We start from the raw sequence: 18834 nt of genomic DNA on the forward strand, positions 1-18834 counted from the left end.
GCTGTGCCCCCTCCTCTTGAGAGGAGGCACACTACACATATTGTGAGGGTGACAGCAGCTCATTGTAGCGGCGAAACGGCTCTTCACCTCCTCCCTCCCCAGTTTCACCAAAGGAAGGTGAACTGAAACGTAACAATATCCTTCCCTGCTTTCATTCTGTAGATAACCAAGCAAGGGCCGGCCGTGGAACTGCCTCACTGACTCCCAGTCACTAATGCCTCTCGCAATCCACTCAGCGTTGACACAGGTCAGGACTCAGCCCTCAGTCACCCTCACTCGAAAGGCCGTAGACAGGAATAAACAAGGTTATTCGCCTGACACCGGACACCAGCGACACTCCCCCTCTCCTTCCCCCCCGCCCCACACCTCCACAAGCTCATCAAAGTACCGACCCTCCCTCCCCTTGCCAGCTGTGGGCCAAGAGGCCCTCAGCCCTGTCCAGACATGAGCCAGGGTGGGAGACGGCAGGGAAACACAGCAATCCTCCAGTCACCAAATGGGGTCATCGAAAGGGGAGAAGCAACAGCCACCACCCTCCTCCAGTAGGGCCCGTGGGGTGCGACGAGTTGAAGTGCCGGAGAGACCGAGACCTTACTACAGCTCCCTTCGCCATTTTAGCCCCCACGCCCATCCCCTCCTCCCCGCCCCTCAGTGACAGGGGCACCTCGCGCCCGTCCAGAGCCCACCCCCCTGCCCTCGCCGCCCCCGCTTCCCCACGGTCGAACGGCGGCCAAGAAGAGCGAGAAAAACGGCAGCCGTTTTTCTCCTCAGGCCGGTCGGGCTCTGCCGGGCCAGACCGCAAAGCGAAACGGCTGCGGCACAGCCTGTTTTGTTTCCTTACCGTGGCTCGCAGCTTCACAGCTGCTGCCGCCTCCTTCTCCTTCCTCCCACCTTTTTCTTATTATTCTTCTTCTCCTTCTCCTCCTCCTCGCCGCCGAGGCGGCTCCTCACCCCTCCGCGCCGCGCTCCGCCGCCGCGCAGAATGATGCCATCTCACAGCGGCATCGGCGGCTGCTGCACAACAACCCCCCTCCTCCCGCGGCCGCCCCTGCTGCTGCTGCCGCCGCTGCCGCTCCCGCCGCCGCCGCGCGCCCCCAACGGCCGAGCCACCCTCGTGCGCGCGCCCCGGGCACGGGGAGCAGGAACTTGTGGAGCCGCCGCCCGGGCGGGAGGGCCCAGTCGGAACCAAGCAGTGCGCAGCGGCGGTGGGAGGGAAAAGGAGAGCCTGAACCGAGGCTCTTCAAAGGGGACAGGGCTTATTCCTAGCGCCTGCCCCGGGCTGAACCAACTTGGGCGCTGCGGCGGGGAGAAGAGCCGAGCGGACTGAATCAACCTCTCCGGAGGCAGGGGAGGAGGGGCCAGGCTCCAGCGCCGGGGTGCCGTCCGCGGGGGAGAGCGTGCTTGGGCAGGATAAGGAAGGCTTTTGTGAGTCACTGCCCCCCCGAGAAAGCTCCTCTGCGGCGGCGGCGCTGAGAGCCAGCACACCCCGGTGGTGTGCCAGCGATAAAGACAGGGGGTGTCTTCACCCGCCTTCCTCCCGGGCGACGCAGGCAGGGCGGGCCCCTGCTCCCCGCCAGGAGGCTCCGCCGCGGCCGTGTCAGTCGCCCCGTTTCGGAGCCGGCGGGATCCGTCCGGCTGGTCCTCTTCCCCTACCGCCTGACCTCTTCTACCTCTCTGAACGACTGACGCTTTCCCGTACGTAGGAGGACAGGCGGCGGTGGGGGAGAGGCAGCTCCTCGCAGCCCACGGCGGCGGTGGAGCCGCTGACAGGGACGCCTGGGGCGCGCGGGGCCCGCGGCGGCAGCCCGGCGGCCGCGCTGCAGCGCGAGTTGCTTCGACCCCAGCGACACCTGGAACACCATCCCCGGCACCGGCAAGGGGCCGCTTGTCGGTAGCCACCGTTAGAAAAGGCACAGGCATTCCGTACAGATTTACAAACCTAAATGTATTTTATGCGCAAACGTGAGGCTTAAGTTGTGTCTTACATTGAAGACTAATGAAGCTTTAGCTTCGTACCATACAACATAATGCTACGGAGGCAGCGGTAGCATGAACTTTTGGGCATAAACAAGGCCTTTGAGTGGTTGCCTCAGAAAGGCCAGCGCCACTGTTAATTGAAAGGAACAAAAGCTTACAGTATGCGACCCTGAAGCAACTTTCAGTAAAGTCTGGTATTTTGTTGTTTTTAAAAAACAACATGAGGGCCAGCAATCTGATTTGGGCATGTAAATTCCTTCAAGAAACAAAAGGGAAGCTCTTAGAAGTACTACTTTCCAACCTATTCATTCTTCACAGAAAATCTATAGGAAAACCACTAAGTTTGGAAAAGAAAGAAACATTATGTACAGGTCAACTTTAAAAAGTATCTTAGACTAGACTTTTCTAAAAGAAAATGACACTAGTCTTCTCTTAACTGGTAATACAAGTTCAAGTGCCTGAAAACTGAGTATTTGTATGCAGGAATTATGACAGAACATGTGAACTGTTCACTTGCAAAATCCGTCGTGGGCAGTAAGACTAGCTGTTTACAGTTAGCAACTTAATTAATGCATCTGATTTGCAGAATTCAAGAAACTGTTTTCTGTACGTCAACTAAAGCTTACATTTGAAGAAAACTACAGTCCTACTTTTGTTCTGAGATTGTCCAAAATTAAGTACTTACTCCAAGGGACTACTTTTACAATCCGTTGGTAGCACTTCCAGTCTGCTAATGAGCTCCATCTCTCTTTCCTGCTTGTTTGTTTGTTTGTTTTTCTGATATAAAGCAATCTAATTGAAATCTAGAAAAAAAAATACCTGTACCTTTAGGTAGGAACAATTTTTAGTGGGAAAAAATTATATTTAGGAACTTTCCACTGGATGCAGCATTATATTCCCAGCAGCAAAGGGCAGGTGAAGGTGTAAATGGCGATATTTCTATCTCAGCTCTTTGCATAAGCTATTAATTTCTATACTCCTAGGGTTTGCTTGTTACTAATATCAGTAATCAGATACTGATACTTCATGGAAAGTATGAGCATTATTTCTTAGTAGATTATATGTGTAAAATTGCTAAATGCTTCTTTCTTATGAAGTATGAAAAGTGTGTAGTGACTTGAAACAATACTCTATACACAAGTTATGGGTTTCTCTGGCTTGCCTCCTCCCTGTTTCAAAACAAGCTTTGTCATACATTTGTCTCACCCTGGGGAACAGTGACATTCCAAGTATTATTCCCTCTTAAAAGACTTTTGATACACTTATGAATGCAAAATGTCACAAGTTTGTTAATGTCACAAGTTTGGTTTTAAATGTCTTATGAAACCTCAAGATGCTTGCATTTTTCCAGCTACTTTTAGGGCAGTAGGTAATAAATAGATGTATAACAGTTAGAAGCCATACATTGAAAACTTGCTGAAAACATTTAAGTTATTCTTAAGAGTTATACTTGTTAAGTATCTGAAAAAGTACAAACAGTTTTCTTCATTTTGCAGATAATCACCTTTATTTTTTCTGCTGTGCTGTGGCCAGTAAAGATTACAGATTCTATCATATAGTGCTGAAAGCTAGGAGGAACTAATGCAGGTTTGGTTGCCTCATTGCTTCACAGCTTTGTTCTTCAGAGGGTTGAAATACACTGTTAACCTCAGGTAAGGTCTCATAAGCCACTAAACTTATCAAAACATAAATCAACCAAAGTTGGAACTTTGCAAAAGAGTCTGCATGAAGATTTATTTTAAATAAATATGAAAATAGCTTCTGTACATAATATTCCTGAGATGGTCATTTATGAGCCTATTGGAAGTTTTTCACGGCATCTCCTTGGGTTTATTTCTGACCTTTTTTTTCCTTTTTTCCTTGCAACCTAAGGAGAGTTTTGGAGAACTCGGATTCAGAATAGATATCTATCACATAGACTGCAGAATACACTGGGTTTATCCTTAGATATTAATAGATCTTTTCTGGCATGGTTGAACAATGTACATTTGATAAGCATGGATTTTAGCATGGGATTTTGCAAAATCTAGGTTATGGAAGACTAGAGCGTCCACTGGCTGGAGTTGTCTCTTTCTTTTTCAGTGAATGTTTTTGCTGCTGTTACTGCACGCAAAGGATTGGCAGTAAGCACTGCTAGCCTTTAACTGTAAGGTCTAGGTGAGTGGCAGTAGTTTTACTCAAACTATACTTCTGGAGAACTCTTCTAGAACTTAATAGGAAGTGAACCAGTAAAACTGTAAATTAATGTCTCTAGTAGCACATAAAATTACTGTACAATACCATCTATTTGCATTTCTGCTCTTTTTTAATTTCTCAAACATCTTATGAAAACCTTATGTTAAACTATAATCCCTCCATGCTACAGAATAGTTTAACAAATTCTATAGAAAAGTAAAAGTGAAGTGTAATAATTCAACTTCCTTAACAGCTACACAGTAGTAAAAGATGAGGCTGAAACCAAATCTTTCTGCCTTTAATAGACTCAAACACAGGCTGATTTCACCTGAGCAAAGGGATGCAGAACTAGTCTGTGTATATGTGTGGTTTCTGTTGTTTGAAATGAGCAAAGTTTTATAATACAAGTCTTAAATGCAAGTGGTTAGGTTGGTTGCTTATGCAGCCTCAATCTTCCACCAAAAGCAGTATCTAATGAGAGTAGAGAGGAGATTTCTCTGGTAATTGTTGTTATTTTTTACATGGAGATTTATTATTACAAAACTCATACAGAGTAGGAAAACTTTTGGCTAAGTTTGACCGTATTCAAAAAAGCATTTAGGCACCTGAAATGTGGTTTAGGTAGAACTTAAATTCTACTTTCAAGAGCACAAGCCACAAAACCCTGTAGACGTCGTCACCCAAGTCTGCCAGTGAATGTACTTGGAGTCCGTAAGCGCGTGCAGTGGGCACCTGATGTCTTCATTGCAGCAAAAGAATTGCTGCTTGACTTATGCCTGTTTTGTTTGGGGTCCAGACAGTGGGTAGTATATCATCTGAAATGCATGGAGGGGTGGATCAGAGAGGCATGGTTGAGGGTATTACCCGGTACACAAAAGATCTGAAATCAACACGAAGTACAGAAGTTGTGGTAAGGACAGAAGTAGAGGGAAACATGGTAGCAGTGATCACCAGGCCTACAGTATCACAATGATTAGAGAACCTGCGACCTAGAAAACCTGCGTTCTGTGCCCTCCTAAGGTCAAACCAATCCCTCCTCTCAAGGCAGACTATGACCAATAAGTGCTGTCCAATTTGGGATCAGGATTCTCTCCCCTGTGCCAGCTCTATGCAGCTTCACAAAGGCACACTGAAGTAGTGTGAAAGAGTATTGCTGGACAACTCAGCAATTAGGGAACATAGCTAGAACAGCTGGAATGTTTTAGTTTCTGGTCCTTCTTCCCAACAGTGTTCAGACATTTTAACCAATGGCTTTTCAAAGCACAATATTGGCTCCTGTTCCAGGACAATAAACACTCCCTATAACAACTGAATGTCTGCACTGTTGGCATTCGGTCAGAGTCTTCTCATATTTCTCTCTCTGATTCCATGATTATTATGTTCCGAAAGCAGACTGAGTATAGTTATGTATATGTTTTATTTATATACATATATATGTTTGTGTCTGTAAAACTATACCTTAAATATATATCGTCATTACAAAATATCTTATTTATATGGTAAGTAAGGGACAAGGGTTTGTTCTTATGGTGGTCTATGGCTTTTTGACGTTATACTTAAAGTATAATCCTACTTTAGTAGTTTTTTTACTGTGTATAATTTAAAGTCTATAGTTTTACAGTGGTTAGGGAACTTGAGTACTGCACTGTCCAAATATTTACTGTCTCATATTTCTTCCCATCTCGCTGAGCTATGCATATGCTGCTTCTCATATAAGGTATGAGATACGGATTCTACTATTATTACGCAATATTTGACACAATAAGGTTCTAGTCTGTAATATGAGATTTTTTTTGCATATATAGCCGTGTAAATAATACATAACAGTAACCACCTTGGGCACACTTAATTTAACTTGATGCCTAGCAAGAATTTGGTGTCTGATTGCATTAAAATTATTAGATTTTTTAAGCAGCATTGTGGAGAAATTAAAAAATGACAAATTGCAAAGGCTTGACTCCAGTTAGTAGAAATCAATAAAATTGCTTGCCTCTGGTTTTAGACACTATTAGTTTCTTTATCCAGAAATTTGGGATTACAAGGAGAATCTTTTTCCTATGCCTTTTTCCTATACCAAAAAGTGTTAATTCAAAGGTTGTAATATTAAAGGATGAGTGAATGATTGAGAGGGATAAAAACCGTTGATTTTTATCTACAGTTCCATAAAATGTATTTTCCTGTGTACAAACATCTTCCAAAATGGCTTTGTGTTTTGAGGATACAATTATTTCAATACCTTGGCATTGTCGTCTTTTCAGATGTGTTATTCATCATTGAGGCATTGCTGAATCAGCAATGAATTTATTAGTTTTTCATGTAAGCCTAGAGGTTTGTGTGCCGAATCCTAAAAATCTGTGAAAACTTGTCAAAGTGTTGTTGTTTCTGGTAGGCTATCTCTTAGCAGGACGAGAGGTATGACTTATTTTGTGGAAAAAAAAAAATTTACAAACCAGTACATCTCATCTCCTGCGGTAATGAACACAAAATATTTGCTTTAAGTCTGGTACTGCAAGGTCTTCTCTAAACTCAGAAAGCTCAGATTTTATGTGAACATTGGAATGTATTTGAAAGGCAGATAAAGTGTACAGTTATCTTTTTATCAAGTACTGTTTTCACACTGACAATAGCGTCAAATTTATTAATGTAAATTCACCTCTCTCTTGAAATTGTAGCAGATAAATGTTGAGCCACTGAAGTCTCTTGCTTCATACAGGGTTACTGTTTTGAAGCATGACCGCACTTCTGGCTGGGAAGCGGGGCTGAGATAGGGTGAGGTTGGGAGCAGATAACAAGTAGGCTGGGTCTGGCTTAGGTGTCTGAGGAGACAGAGTATAGGGGCAGGTAATGGAGAATGAGGGACTCTGGTCCTAGCGTATGAGAGTAAGCGATATGCAACAGAAGAGTGTGGGAGCATAGCAGCTCAGTTTGGGGCTGGAGGAAGAAAGAATAGGATTGTCTAGAAGGCATGAGGTATGGGGAGGGCATTTAAGTAAGGGCAGGGGAATGGTTTGGTTTGTTCTGTTCGGTAGCAAGATTTTGTATTTTTTTCTGCCCAATAAATGGACAATGAGTTTTGGAAAATAAAATCAGAGTATGGCAAATTATTCTAGCCTCACTTCCTGTGGAAGCAAGATACATGTTTACAGCATGTGTGTTCAGTGACCAATTACCCCTACATCTCCATAATAACTTTTTTGAATTCCGTGGCCAAATTCAAACATGTCTTACAAAGACTGATGAATTCCTACAAACTTTGAGAAAATAGATGGCAGAGTATAGTAGAGAGCTTCTGTAAATGTCCCCTGGAAGGGCTACAGGCAAACAAAAAGCTGCATTGTTAAATTGCACACTATTAACCACTGTAGAATGGGGAGCAGGGAGAGAAAGAGTAAACAATAAGCTAGCCAGCCCTTATAAATGCCTGCCATAAGAGAAGGCTTCATTTGGATTTTGCATTCTTAGCCACCAAAGTCAATCAACCATGAAAAACAAATCTTTAAGAGACCAAGCTTCATTAGTTCCAGTACTCACTGAGTGATGTGATTTAATTGCAGCACCACCTAAAGCAATGCTATGCAGCCCATGGTCTGCAGATAATTGATGGTCAATAAAATATCAAAAGGGAGCTCAAAAACCAAGTCAAAACCAGAAATTCCTGCACAGCCATATTGTCCTATACATACAAGCAAAATGGAAGAGGAGAATAAAAATTAGGATAAATTTTTAATCTTTATTTTTATTTGTCTCTAAAAGAAGACCATTGTGACTACTCCAGCACAGTAAGCATAAGATGGTCTCTGAGTTTGTTTTTCTTCCAGAGGTGTTCCTTCAATTAAAAAGTTTGAGAAATGTAGTGGTCTAGAGACCACAATCAGAGAATCAAGGTTCTGGTTGTTGTAAGAGACCACATGTCCTTTTTTCCTTACTGCCCTGTTTAGGTAGCATAACTGAAAATGCTCAAGTGGATGTAGTTTGTGTTCATCCTTTGTGAGAGCATGGCCTAAGTGAACCAGTCAGCCATCAGTTTGAGCTGCAAGTTACTCTCGTCTTTTCTTGATCCTTCTCTGAGCATTAATCAGAAAAACTAAGAAATCCGAACCATCTATTTTTTCTCTTAACATTACAGTGACTGTTATAATGTTCATGGTTATTTAAGAGCTGAGAGCTCTCTCTTCTTTTAATATCAAACATGTGCATATTGCATTTCTGTGCGGAAGTCTTGCCATGACTTTCTTGTATTCTAAGGAAAAACAAAGATCTTGAAGCTCAGCTTTCTCCTGACCTGCCTCTGACCTTTCTTGGATTCTTACCTGCAGGCCTTTTTTTCTCAAGCCGTAGTACTCCTTTTGTCTCTGAAAATCCTCTCTTCTTTTCCTGAACTGGAGATAAGAATTAGGCCATGGTACTGCATGTATATCAGTAAATAAACTAGACTTACAGATCCATGCATGTGTTTTAACAACTTGTGAAAGTCTTTTTTTGTCAAGTATTTACAGTATACTACTGTTTTGTTTCTTTATGTATAATTCCAATGTTTAGTGTAAGCTAAATGCATTTCAATTTTAAGGCAATATGCATCCTTGGTGAACAGTTCCTTCCATGACTATTTACACTGTTAATATAGGAATAGACTAGAGAATGTTTAACTTTGCCACTTCTGACTTTCTTATTATTCTCTGTTTTAATGCAGCTATGAAACATTGTCCCCAGGTTGTTATTAAAGTTTCACTAGCAATTTGTGCATTTTGTATATTTTAAAATGAGATATAAAATTTATACTTACGTATACTTAAATTGCTGTTTAAAATCTTTTAGGCACAAAAGGGAGTAATAATATTTTGTAATTGTTATTTTTAAAACTTTCTTTTTCTTATGACTTACACAAGAGTGTTTTAACCAATTAAATATTAATACAGAACAGCACTTGCATGTTCACTGTAGAAATCAGTGTACTGTTGCTCTTTAAAGCATTTAAAAATGCATTGCAGTTTTTCTTCCACATTCTGCACATTCAATTTAACATGTAAAATTTTTAGCCCAAATCTGATGGAATGACAAAAGACATATTTGAAATAGAGCAGCTTTTCTGCTTTCTTTTGTCTTCTGCATTCACTTAGATGACATCGGTTGCTTTGGTGGGCCAGTTTGTGACGTGGTCACTAAAATATTGGCAATGTCACAAGTAATTCAATGAAGCCTAAGTCAGTATTTCCTGCTGCAGTCTCAGCTGTTTGTGGTATAGTGGAGGGAAGCGAGCTCCTGCCCTGAGTGAAAGCCCATGACTTTTAGTTCAGAAAATACAGGTTTTTCTTTCTCTGTCTGGTGTAAGACTTTGAAGAAGAGACTTAGTTCAGAATTTTCAAGTGCATAGATTCCTATATGCAAAGGTATGTGGAAGATATATGTGGGAGATAAGCTCAAATAGATTTGTTTTGTTGTGTTTTTAAAGGGTGAGTCCTATCTTGCACATCTCTGTGTATGAACTGTAGGCGTCTCCTTTGGCTCTCTACCAAGCACAGAATTACAGAATTGACGTGAGATACCGTGCACAAAAAGTCTGCTTTATGAATACAGCCTCAGGGATGGTTCCTATTTTCAGAAAATAGTACTACCCATCAGATTTCTTACGTTCACTGGGTGGTAGGTAGGAGAAAAATGAAAGCAGAGTTGAAAGGAGAAAGGTGATGGAAGATGAATTATTTGGAATAACAGAAATCAGCAAGATTAACGTCCGTATACATTATTATTATTATTAATTATTATTATTATTATTACTAGTAGTAGTAGTACTACTACTACTATTCATGCTAACAATTCTAACTATTCCTGAGGGAGAAACAACATATAGCGTATGTCAATGAAACATGCACCAGGATAGTTCTTTTTAAGGTGTGTTATTTTTCCTCTCTAGAATTAAAAGACAGATACTACTTTGGTATTCATGAAGGAATGATTAACTAGAGAGAGTAGTGTTTACATGGAATTTGTTAGATTTAACAACGGTGTTACCTACAAAAAATAATAATTTTTAACCCCAAAGACATGACTCATTTTCATCCCTTTTCTAAAAAATTACTAGGAAAAAAGGCATATTGACTGATTTAACTCTTTTCAGACAGTTGATTACTGTATTTAAGTCTGCACAACGTTCAAAAATGTTCCATTGATGTTTCTTGATACTTACTTCCAGGAAAATAACAGTTTATTTGAAAATGCTGAAACATTCTAACTTGTGTTGAATACCTATAACAATATAAAAATGTCAGTTAGCAAGACCGAGTTCCCTAATGATACGGATTTTATTATGAATTAAATTAAAAACTACATTTAGGAGGGGAGGGTTAACTTGCATTTCTCAAATAGAAGTCTCTTATTTTCTCCCCTCTTTCCCAAGATGTATCACATTAACTTTGTTAAGGAGCATGCTAGTCTTGCTGTATTCAGGAAGGTCACAGACCAATTTTGTTGATTAGTCTTAGGATACAAGTTTATTTTCATATTTATTTTATGAAAGTAAAATGCAAAGAAAAAGAGAAGTTAACAAACGTGGAACTCAATGAAACGAGGGGTAAAAGATTCATGTGGCAACAAAATGAGAAATATGATTTTGAATACGTAATTTTTTTTAATGGTAACTCGCATCTGAGTGATTTTGTACACTTGTGAAGGTTCAAGGACAGTCACTATTTGAAAGGGAAATGGTAAGAAAAGCAGAAGGAAGTGTAGGTATTTCTGTGTGAGTAATATCCCTTCTAAGGCAGAGAGAATCCAGAGTTGTTCTGAAATAGTTTGCTCATAGCAAACCACTGTTGGGCTTTCTGCAAAGCTATGGCAATCTCTTCTTGTTCAATTACATTAGCCTCTTGGTAGTAATTTAATCAGATTTCTTTCCTAAAATGTTATGCATAAGAGTGATCCATGTACTTAGCCTTTGCTGTTTCCAAGGTATTACTTCTATTTTTTCAGCAGCTGTGCTTGCTGCACTACCAGTGGCCAAACAGCAAACACAAGACTTGGACAACAGCTAAGATGTTGTAATTGCATACTCAGTCAATCTGGATTACATTGTAATGGAAATGAGAAGGCATTTTCTTTTAAAAAGCAAAGCGTGAGCATACAGGTTTAGTGTAAAAGTTACAAATTTTTTATATTTAAAAGGATTCTGAAGTTTCACTGTAATTTTTAATATACTGAAATACCTGCAAATAAATAGTTGATAACAAGACTGAGCTGTAAGCAATGTGGTTTCTTAGTGCAATCAACATAACTGACAAAGCTGGGTAGGCTCCAATCAGAAGACTCAAGTCAAATGGTCTTTGTGAAGGAGTTTAATTTTGTAATCATTAGTTAGTGGAGTTGACTCTCTGTCCCATGATGATCAGTTATTAAAATCTCTTGTAGTTTTTAGCATTGTCAGTATTTCAGTTATGAAAGGGTTATTTTCTTGTAGTGCTGGCCTGGAAGGTCTGTGTGAGTTTAATATATTATTTTTCTGCATGTTTTAATGCAAAATCTGCCATCTAAAATTCCAAAATATTTTTTGTTGTTGTTGTTTTTCTCATATAATTAAAAAAACTCTGAAAATCATTGTTAGGATATTGTAGAGCAAGTGTGAAGTGGATCAGGGAAAGCTACTGTATGGGAGTTTTTCCATTGAGTTCAGTCATTCACATACTGAGGAAAAGAACTGATTTAGACCTGGCCAGTAAACTGACTGGTTGTAATTTCTTTGATGTATGTAATCCACTCGATGGCATGAAATGTTGACAAATTTATTAAGACTTCTATAAGGTAGGTTATCAAGATGTGCAGCAATAGTTGTTGTTTTTTTTAATTTTGCTTTTAATACAAAATTAGTTTATTCTGATTTTTTTTCCCTTCTGTGTTTTTGCCAGAGGACTCATTTTTTAACTAATGTAGTTCTGTCTGGTAAGGTAGTATAATTCCTGAGCATCTAGCTTTCAAAAGCCAGTGAGGCTTTCAAAAGCCAGAGAGGCTAGTTTAGTTTAAATTCATCAAGTCTTACACCTTCATTGTTTTACATACATTTCTAAGTTCACTTTTACCCAATGCTGTCTTTGAGAGCGTAAGGGCATGAAATGTGATAAATTTAATTTTCTATTGCTTTTGGATGGGAGTAAGACACTTACAGCTTAGAAACAGCTCATTACTTAATTTCATGTGGCTTGCAGCCTGGAAGAAAGTGGGAACAAGATGTTGTATTAATGTGGCAAAAAACAACCCTAATTGTGTTTTTTATTATTAATAATGATAACTCGTGTCTTTGTATAGGCCATAAATACCTGAATATCTTATATAGGGAGGAGGTAAAAATTTTTTGCTATTGTTCTAAGAAGACAAAGAAAGTGTTTCGGTTTTTGCTTCAAAACTTAAGTTTCATCTTGACAAAAGGATTTTTGCCACAGAACAAGTTTTTTTGAGCTTAGCAATAACTTTACTGTTGTCTGGTCTTCTTTCTGAGATAGAATCCCTTCACTGTTGAGTATTTTCTTATATTAAGAATATAAGACAGTGCCTGACTGTGGAGGGCAGGAGTGCAGCTATATCATGCACCATGAATGTATACACAGATACATGACCATTTCAAGTTGTCAAAACTCCCATTAAGTTGGTGGATCCCATTTGTAACAGGGAACTCATGGATTATTTTCTGAAATGTTGGTATTAGTTGTGTTAGGATTCATAAATTACTGTGTTACAGGTAAAGAAGCCATTGAGCTGAGTGTGAGCATCATTTTTCTTAGCCAAGGAGAAACTGCACCCAAACACATTCGGAGAAAATATGATTTGGTCTGCATTACTGCTTATCTTGTAAAAATCATCCTATTGCAACTAGTATTAACTTTGTATATGTTAACAGATATCTCCTGAAAAATACCTTTTTTTTCCTTAGATTCAGACATGTTATTTGAGATAAATACAATACTGTCTTCAAGCAAAATTTCTATAAAGTTGGACAGTTTAGAACAGGTATCAGAGTTCCATTAGATTATGTCATTGTACTTTTTCAGTACCAGGTTTTGGTATTGGTCTGTATATTTCTAAATTTCTGATTTCATAGCGACAGACTGTCTAACAGTTTTTCTTTCAGTGGAATTAGATCATTGTCCCCATTTTGGATACTGTGTGACTCTGCCAGAATATGTCAGTTATTTGCTCTTTCTGTGACTTCAAACACTGTCTGAGTAATAATCCAATTTTGTTTACCAGCATCCTTGAGTAGGTGATAGAACTCTTTTGGGAGACTTAAATTTCCAAAAGGTTTTGTTTATTTTTCTTTCCGCTTATATTGTGTACTTCATAAGTGCACAAACTGAAATGTTTTGAGAGAGTTTTTAATAATCATCATTCTCATTAATGTGCCTGGTCCTGTGCCAAAACTAATCTTAATTGGTGCACTTCAGAAGATGTGTACTAATTGGAAAGAGTCCAGAGCAAACCAACAGATTTTATCAGACATCTAGAAAATGTGATCTACAAGGAAAGACTGAGTTTGTTTAGATTGTTTAGCACAACGAAAGAGAAAACAGAAAGTCTTTTCAGGGTAGTTATTCTTTGATGATAATTTGACCTACTCTTAGGGAGGTGAACTATGCATTATTGCTAAGATTATTTGGGAAATAAATCTTTTAAAAAGAATCTTCTGATGGAAGTGCTGGGCTAGGACTTGAGAAATCTGTGCTCAGTTCTTGTCTCTTTTGCCAAAGTGGCCTTGGGAAATCACTCTGTTCTTTGATCCGCCAGCACTAACGTGTTAATATTTTTCCATTCTGTGTTGTTTATAAGGCTTAAACCAATTAGGACTCTGGCACTGAAAACAGAACTCTGGCATGGTTGGAACTTTTGATTCTAAAATTGTTCAAAGCAAACCTTGTTCAGCCTCTGACTCTTCAAAATGTCTAGATTCACCTGTCATTTGATTTCAAAGTTTTCCAGTTGGTTTGCTGGATTTCTGCCTGTCTTTTGCCCAGCATTGTCTCAGTCTGAACAAGTTAGTGACTAAGTCTTGCTTAAACTCACTTAGGAGCAGGAACTGGTGCAACTCCAAGTTATTTCCTGTCATGCAGAGTCACTCTGTACATCTGCAAGAAGTCTAGAGACCTAAAATCTGTTGGTTTCAGGGCCCACTTTCATCTGGTTTCCAGTGTCTCAGACTTGCAAATTCATGCCTTAAAATTATGCTAGTTAGGACATTTAATTGAGCCTGGGTTGTTCAGCAGCCAGCCAAAACTATTTCAGCTCTTTCACTGTTGGCTATAGATAAAGAAGTAGTTCTGGCAGCAGAGACCAACCCCAAGATCTCCCTGCTGAGGGATTTAATTGATAAGTTAATGCAGTTGTTGGCATCTATACCCAGGAGCAGCCTCCTTTTCCAGCACTGGATAGCCCACTTATGCTCCTGAGAAGTATAGCTGTGCCCTGCGCTTCGCATTTGCTGTTGATCAGCAATATATCTCTTTGCTCAGTGTGCAGGATCCACTTTGAGTTGCTTAAGCTGTCCAGACAGCACATGGGAAGAAATAAATCCTAATGTTGGGGGCACCCTGGGAAGTGGCCGTGTACCTGGCAGTCTTTCAGTTTTTAGCTCCTAGATTGTGTACACTGATGGTGGGTGAAGGGACTTGTTATCTTGATTAAGTGCTATAGGCATTGTAATAGAAATTAAAACATACCTACATACCTACCTACCTCACCTATTTTGTAAGTAAAATCAAAGAGTAGAACATATTTGAAAGCTCCTACATTTTAATTGCTATCACTTCATTAGAATACAAGTGAGTATTGTTTGGTAAATATGTTTTGGCTGCAGCATTTCAGAGGCTCATTACTCATATGGAACTATATTATCACTTTTATTCCCTAAGAGCACAAAGGCTAAGTAGAAGAAAAAATGTTGCAGTAGTTTAAACCTGTTAGAAGGCAAAGAGCTGGGTCAACTTTGTCCTCTATCATTCTCCTCAGAAGGTATTCCCCATATCATCAATCTCAGCATTTAAACAAAAGCAGCAGCTGGCTAAAACTGAACCTAACCATGACTAAGGTAATGCTGATTATGGTTGTTCATGCGTGGATCCTGTACCTCCTTGGTTGTTGTCGCTACTTTAAACTCCTGTTCCCACCCTTCCCAGTGTGTATAGCCATAGTTACAACTAACTGCAGTAAACTCTTCAGCATTAGGGGTTTTGCTCAAAAATACTCCGGGAATTAAACCATATCTGTATATTTCACACCCAAAAATGAAGGTCTCTTTATTGTTCTGAGCTGCCATTTATTTACAAAATTTGTCTGTTATTTCTCACAAAATGGCAATTCACTGCCTGTCCTGCTGCTGATAAACCATAGAAACATCAAGTGAGCTTAGTTTGCGTAGTGATCTTTACTGTTTAACTCTCCTGTAGGGGCAAATCACGTCTGATACCATTCATTGGGTGATATCTAAAGAACAATATGGATCTTCCCATAGCAGTGATTTCCTTTTGGAGTTGGAAGTCCTGGCTGACAATAAAAGGGCTTCTGAGATTAATCCTGTATGCAGTTCCTTAAGAAGATAGCGGACTTTTTTTTTTTCCGTTTTTGAGATCATTAGAGCAGCATATGGCCTACTTAGTGTAATTCCAGTCCATAATGCCCATTAGTAAACCACTCTTCCCACCTTCAGTTGGCTTTGTGTTTGATTCTAGTATTTGCACTGGTTTTATAACCCTAAAGTTAAATATCCCATTCCTAAAAATGCATATGCCATCCATAAAGTTGTTCCAGTGCATATAGAATACAGCAGCTTGCATCCTAAGTAATGCTTTAAGGAAGAACTTTCTAGTTTCTTGGTTTCCTATTCGCTATCCTGTTTTCCTGCTAGGTCTCAAATCCAGTTCAGGGCTGTAGAGGTCAAAGTGCTCCGAATTCTTGAATGAATGGTTGCAATCTGTTTTAGTAACTTAATTTTTTTTTTTTAGTTAGTTCCAAGAAATGTGGAGCTGCCCACTTCAAGGACAAGACTGGACAACTAGATGGAATGTTTGTTCAAGGTCTGGCCCCCACCTCTTGAAGACTTGTGCAATGAAACATTTGTACTCTCATGTCTAAGCTGAGAGACACTTAGATAAAATAGCATTTAGTGCACATGTGATTAGAACGAGTAGGTCTGACTGGAAAGGCTGGCATTTTGATCAGTGAGTTAATACTTTTGGCAAGGGTTTGTTTTAATGCAAAGCTTGGCTTGTGCTTTGGTAAGGATAGTCCTGAGAGATTAAGATAAACTACAAACGATAACTTATTTGTCATGATTCAATAGCAAGGACTGATCTAAAAACCGTAAGAGGACAAAGTTACACTGATATGATTACATTTAGACTGATAGCCTCTGTTTCACGGTGGAGGTTGTAAACTGTTACTGCTCTTTTTAAGAGAAAAACACTAAAACTCACACCTTTAAATAACAGACTCTTTGCATTACAATGATAGAAATAAGGCTTTGATATGTAAATCATGACATGATTTTATGCAGTCACTTTTACTAGCATGCTTTAATAGCAGTGACTTTCACTGGTTTCAGTGGCTTTCACTGTTTGGTTTCTGCATGCTTATGTTGAGTAAATGAGGAGGGTTTATGTGGCTGGTTCCCAATATACTAAATTCAATAGGTCTTTTTAATTAGTCAAATGGTCAAACCTCTGAACCCGAACTGAAATGCACCTACTCAGAAGTGCTCTAATTGTAGATCGTGAAGACCAGAGAGGGAAGTAGTGATAATACTGTTGGCAGAACTTCTCAGTTATTGTCTGCTGCCAGCAAGGAGTAGTAATGTGCTCAAAGAAATTGATAGCATCAGCCGTCAACACTAATGCATCTAAGGGTTCCAAGAAAATGTTATCTTTTTCAGTCAGCTGCTCAGTGCTTTGTGACCTGTGCTGAGCACAGTGACCATGCTCGTTAACTGCCTAGCACAATAGTTCTTCTCAGCGTCCTGGCTGCTGCAGGACACGGTACAGCAGTCCACCACACTGGGCAGCTCTAAGGGCAGGTTCAGGTTTTTCTCATAAACCTTGTGTATACAGCTCACACGAACACAGCAACTTACTCACGCCAGAGGTTCTAACCCTGCTGCCGCTGAATTCAGTAGGAGCATTGTCATTTTTTTCCATAAGAACAGATTAGTGGGCTATTACCTACAGTAGCTTTTACTGTATGTATTTGTATGCTTTTGTTAAATCATTTGTTTATTTTTTTTGTGCAGTAAAATTATTTTATAACATATTGTTTAGAGTAATTTGGAATTTGTTTTTGGTTTTCATACATTTGCGAAAGTCATAATATTTGCTATAAATAAACTTCATCTGTTTTATTTTGGCTCCTTTGGCTTCTGCACATTTGTAACAGTGTTGGTACTCCCTCTTCATGTAACAGATGATACATAAAACATTTCGGTTTTGTAACAGTTATGATGGTTCAATCCTATCTTTTACTAAAATATATATATATTATATTAAGCCATTTCTGTCAAAGCTCTGGTTGAGGGGGGGAGACTTTTTAAAAGAATAATTCCAGCTTTTTGAAATTTTAAAATTTCCTTAATAAGGGCAGAGAATATGTGGCCTCCTTGTCTTTGTTTCTTGGTTTGTCCAGATAAGGGACAGCTTTTGTCCCCAAACTCTGCCATACTCAAGCTTGTTTGGGTTTTTTGGTTAATACAGTCAGAGGTTGTAAACAACAGTAGTATAGGGCTCAGCTGAACTTGACTGAAGTATTATTAAAGGTATAAAGGATTTTTATGAGCTTAGATCAGGCCTCTAATTATTTGAGTGCTCTCATTTGCCTCTTGTGCTGTATGGTATGAAGAAAATGTGGTACTTTTCCCAAATAACCGGTGATCTAAATCCGTTTAGTTGAAAATGCAAAAAGAGTTTCCTTTACTTTATTTGACTTTAATGGATTTTATTAAAGATCTTTCAAATGTTTTAATTGTTCTTTACATTTTCACTGGAAAAAAGTGTTGTGAAGCAACATTTTTTAATTTGTTCTAGATTGATTTACCTGGTGTTGGCTCTCTCAATTTCTAGCTGGTGTGTGACTCAACAGAAAATTTTGTAGTTGATGCACATGTGTGTTTGTGTGTGTACCTGCATGTGCATATAACAAAACAGAAGTTTAAGAGAACAATACGGCACAAAAGAAAATCAGTATATACGTTTTCAATATAATACTAACGAGATAAGAATATTTTGTTTTTCTAGATTGAAAAACAAGAAAATATGGCCATTATCTTATCAAGGATCTTGCAACTTCTACCTGCTTCTTTTCAAGCTCAGTCTGAGTTGCTGTTACATGTTGTAAATAGCAAGTTAGAACACATAATGAACTTCCATAGATTATATTTTTGTTAAGGAATGCTTAAAAGCATTGCCGAGTTCCCTGTATCCCTGTGCCTGCACCACAGAACTCAGTGAGGGTTTCACTGGCTGTCCCAAGGCTGACAGATATGAACATGTAGCAACTTGGGCTGGGTGTGAAAAGGGGTACGTACGACAAAGTTATAAGGTCCTTTGTGTGGAAATGACCATTTTATTCCATTTCAAAAATATAACACTTCCTTTCACCGTGTTAATATTTTCTTGATAATAAATAACCTATACTGTTTTTTATGATATTTTCCTCTTAAACATC

The 18834-nt window shown here is 39.4% G+C and overlaps 1 protein-coding gene across 2 annotated transcripts in view; it reads right to left on the minus strand.

Moving 5' to 3' along the window:
• Positions 1 to 1348, minus strand: part of WWP1 (WW domain containing E3 ubiquitin protein ligase 1) — an 87531-nt gene extending 86183 nt beyond the window's left edge. Inside the window, exon 1 of one of the 2 annotated variants that reach the window (XM_075141534.1) lies at positions 842 to 1348. The gene's annotated coding sequence lies outside the window, so the exon portion shown is untranslated. The remainder of the gene's footprint in view (positions 1 to 841) is intronic. The other variant, XM_075141538.1, reaches the window with a different exon arrangement.
• Between the last annotated feature and the right edge of the window lie 17486 nt (positions 1349 to 18834).

This window comes from Calonectris borealis, chromosome 2, assembly GCF_964195595.1.
Source record: "Calonectris borealis chromosome 2, bCalBor7.hap1.2, whole genome shotgun sequence".
NCBI lineage: Eukaryota > Metazoa > Chordata > Aves > Procellariiformes > Procellariidae > Calonectris > Calonectris borealis.